Source organism: Mus caroli, unplaced genomic scaffold, assembly GCF_978045245.1.
Source record: "Mus caroli unplaced genomic scaffold, Mus_caroli_1 scaffold_13, whole genome shotgun sequence".
NCBI lineage: Eukaryota > Metazoa > Chordata > Mammalia > Rodentia > Muridae > Mus > Mus caroli.
In genome coordinates, this window is record NW_028227268.1 from 101,554,167 (window position 1) to 101,558,171 (window position 4,005).

General features: G+C 44.7%; 1 pseudogene; it reads right to left on the minus strand.

Annotated features, from left to right (window-relative positions):
- Window positions 1-500: 500 nt before the first annotated feature.
- LOC110305688 (large ribosomal subunit protein eL15 pseudogene) lies at window positions 501-1,103 on the minus strand (annotated as a pseudogene).
- Between the last annotated feature and the right edge of the window lie 2,902 nt (window positions 1,104-4,005).

The window sequence follows — 4,005 nt, forward strand, 5'->3', positions numbered from 1 at the left end:
CCTGGGCAGGAACCTAGAGGCAGGAGCTGATGCAGAGGTCATGAAGGAGTACTGCTTACTGGCTTTCTCCGCATGGCTTGCTCAACCTGCTTCCTTATAGAACCCAGTACCATCTGCCCAGGGATGGTCCCACCCACAATGCACTGGACCCTACCCGTCAATCACTAATTTAAAAAAATGTCCTACAGGCTCATATATAGCCCAGTCTTATGGAGTCATCTTCTCAACTGACCTTCCCTTCTCTCAGATGACTTTAGCTTTTGTCAAGTTGTGACATGAAACTATTCAGCACAGTATGTATCTATGAAGAGTTCTAGAGCCCACAAATAATAGGAATGTGATTTTTGTCTCTCTCGGTGTGGTTTTTGTTTGTTTGTTTGCTTGCTTTTACTTAATATGATGATCTTCAGGTGTGTCCATTTTTCAGCATATGACATTATTATTATTTTTGACTGTCCTAAATTGTTTCTTGGATATGAAGTTTACAAATATCACGTGTATTAGCGGTAACGGTGGAGCAGGAGAGTATTGCGCCTTCTCCAGGCTGCATGGCAGGAACCAATAGTGTGGTGGAACTTGTGGCCCTTTCCAAGGTCACGGCTCTTTCTGTCAGCCCACAAATCTCTCTGTGTTTGTGGACTGGTTTGGTGATCCACTGGGTGTCAGGATTTCTTCTGATAGCTTTATGGAATGGATCAATGAGGATAACCTCAAAAAAAAATGTATGTGTAATCTTCACCAACCCAGTAGGAATTCAGGACTCTCAAAGCCCCACAATGGCGCCCAGCTCTCTCCTCAGCAACAGACCGAAGGCTTTGTGCAAATTGCAGCTGTTTAACTCCATGGTGGACAGGCTTGCCGTAAGTTGCACCCTTAGGAACCGGGTGTTTGCGACCATCATGGTGGACACAAATCCTGTAAATGACATAGCCTTGCTTAGCCTTGTACCCTAGTCTTCAAGCTTTATCAGGCCGGGTGGGGCGGGGAGTCCTGTGCAGTGCAGGGAGCTGGCGGTATTTCCAGCAGTGGACCCTCAGAAGAAAGTGCATCACGTTGGACTGCTTCTTCCTCCATAGCTCCTAGATGTATTTGTATGCACCCATCTTGGCTCACTGATGGCACCGCCAGAGGAAAGGGATATGACATTATTTTATTCTCCATGGCTGAATAAAATGTTATTGTATATATGTAGATGTAGCACATTTTCTTTTTGTTGTTGTTGGGTTTGTTTGTTTGTTTGTTTGTATGTTTGTTTGTTTTCGAGACAGAGTTTCTCTGTATAGCCCTATCTGTTCTGGAACTCACTTTTTAGACTAGGCTGGCCTCGAACTCAGAAATCCGCCTGCCTCTGCCTCCTGAGTGCTGGGATTAAAGGCGTGCGCCACCATGCCCGGATGGAGCACATTTTCTTTATTCAGTCATCTGTTGATGAATACCTAGGCTGATTCCAAAAATTGTCTAGTGTGGAAATTTCCGTGATACACATGGATGCACAGGCATCCCTATGGCATGTTGATTACAGTTCTTTTGGGGTATGTCCCAAAGTAGTATATAGCTGCTTCACGTGATAGTTCAAATTTTAATTTTTGGGGAATACCAAACTGATTTTCTGTTTGCCTCACATTCTCGTAAACATTTGCTTTATTTTTGTTTGTTGGTTTTGGGTTTTTGTTTTTGTTTTGTTTTGTTTAGACAAGATCGCGCTGTGTAACCTTGGTTGGCCTGAAACTTTCTAAGTAGATCAGGCTGCCATAAACTCATAGGGACCTGCCTGCCTCTGTCTCCTGAATGCTAGAATTAAAAGCCTATGTCACCATACCTTGCTCCAGCACACGATCTAATTAACTCATTATCTACCTCTAGCTCATAAAATGTTGAGCCCCCTGGGAGCTCAGTGACCCCTTGGGAGCAGAGGGTGTGATATTCCACTTAAGGGAGAGTAGTTTGCAGCTTTCATTCACTTTACTTTGAGTAACTGTATAAATTGCCATGCACTGCAAAAAGAAACTTCTCTGATGAGGGGAGAGAGATGCAGTAATATATGGGCACAATAAGTCATTAGGAATCAGTTTGATACTATGCCTATTTAGCAAAATAATAGTAGTGCATTCTCCTCTGAGACCTATGACCTGTCTAGCCACAGGTTCTTGGCCCTGATAACAGGTCGAGATGTGTGTCTACTTGTTGGATGGGCTTTGAATCCAATCAGAAGGTGGCTAGTTACACCCATGACACCCATCCCACTATTGCATCAGTGGGCACGTCTTGCCAGGCCAGTTGTAGCTCGCACGGTTTATAGCTGGGTAAGATGAGTACCTTCCAGCTCTGTGAAAGCCAGCTAGTAGGGAGGAGGCTTCCAAGTGAGGACCTGCTTGATTTCTCTGTGTTCTATGACTCATGTGTGTGGCATCTTCACTAAATCAGTTCTGGAAGGCAACCAAGAGCATTGGCAATAGCCTGTGATGTTTACAGGGCTGTGGGATATCACTGGCCAACAAGTCCAAAAGAAATAACCCTTTCCATGGTGGTATTTTTACATGTTAGTCTGGTGCTGCTCTGATGTAGCTATTGCTCTAACACTGCTCACTGTTGCTCTAATGTAGGATGGTCCCATCTAAACACTCTCCCCCCCCCTCCTCTCTAACCCACTGAATCCAATTACTGCTGACTACATGCTAATGGGCGTGTGGGGTCAGATACTCAGACAAGTGAAGCCTATAGGTGGCCAGATCTGTATCAAAAGTGACTCTCCCTCCCCAAGGAGCTATCAAACTCTTGTAGCTGCTTAGCTAGGGGAGGGGCTGTGAAAGCCCCTCCTCAACCTATGCTGGAATAAAACAAAGAACATTTAATTTCTTAAGTTTATGTAAATGTGTGTATGCCTGTGTGAATTTGTGTACCTCATGTTTGCAGGTGTTGGTAGAGCCCACAGGGTATCAGATCCTCTGAAACTGAATTTTCAGATGGTCATGAACCACTCAATGTAGACGCTGGGAACTAAACCCAAGTCTTCTACAGGAGAAGAGCTCTTAACCACTGAACCACCTATGTCCAATCTTTACACTGTAATTTAGATTAAAAAAAAACATACATGTGGGTGTTTTGCCTGTATGTATGTCTATAATCCACATGTGTGCCTGTTTGTCAGGCTTGGTAGTTTTACCCTCTGAGCCATCCTGCTGACCCCAGGATACTGCATCAGGTCTATCACAAACTTCTTAATCCATTTGCTTCCTCCTATCTATAGACCAAGTTTGGTAAGTTCAGACTCCTTCACCAAACTGTTGCTGTCTCCCACAATCTGTGCGGCCTGTGGTCTATTGCCTGTCTGGATCCTGTGAATCTTCCAAGTTCTGCTATCCTGCTTCTGGGGTCCCAGTAGTGGGGTGGGGGAATAGTATGTATTTTAGATTTCTCAAAATTTGGGTCTTATTCCATCTCCTGGTTCTGTGTCTGTGGGCTGCTGAAATATTGCCCTCTGACAGTGAGTTCAAGGCGCTGGATGAATTTTCTGTGCGGGTCTTCTCATGGTCCCACATCCCCCAGCCTCATTGCTTCTACTCCTAGGTAGTGGTGGAAAAGGTAACTGTGGGCTTGGAAATGTTTTTATTTCAGATTTTCTGACCCCCGTTGTACTGTGTATTTGCCATTTGCTATGGCTGTTGAGTTCAGACTTCAACTTGGGTTTCTGGTAAGACAAAGTGTCTCTCCATGGTTCCTTTTTTAATTGTAACTTTGTGTATGTGTGTGCATACACTTATCCCCACTGCATGTCTGTGGGTGCCCTCAGAGGCCAGCAGAGGGCACCAGTGCCTCTGGAACTGGAGCTAAGCTAATATGGGTGCTGAGAACCCAACTTGGGTCCAATGCAAGAAGAGCAAATGCTCTTAACTGCTGAGTCATCTCTCCAGCCCACTTCTCATGGTTCTTGATAGACTAGGTCCTTAGAGTCCTTTAAGGCATTTCCTTAAAGTGTAATTCAGCTCCTGCATTTAAATCCAGTGA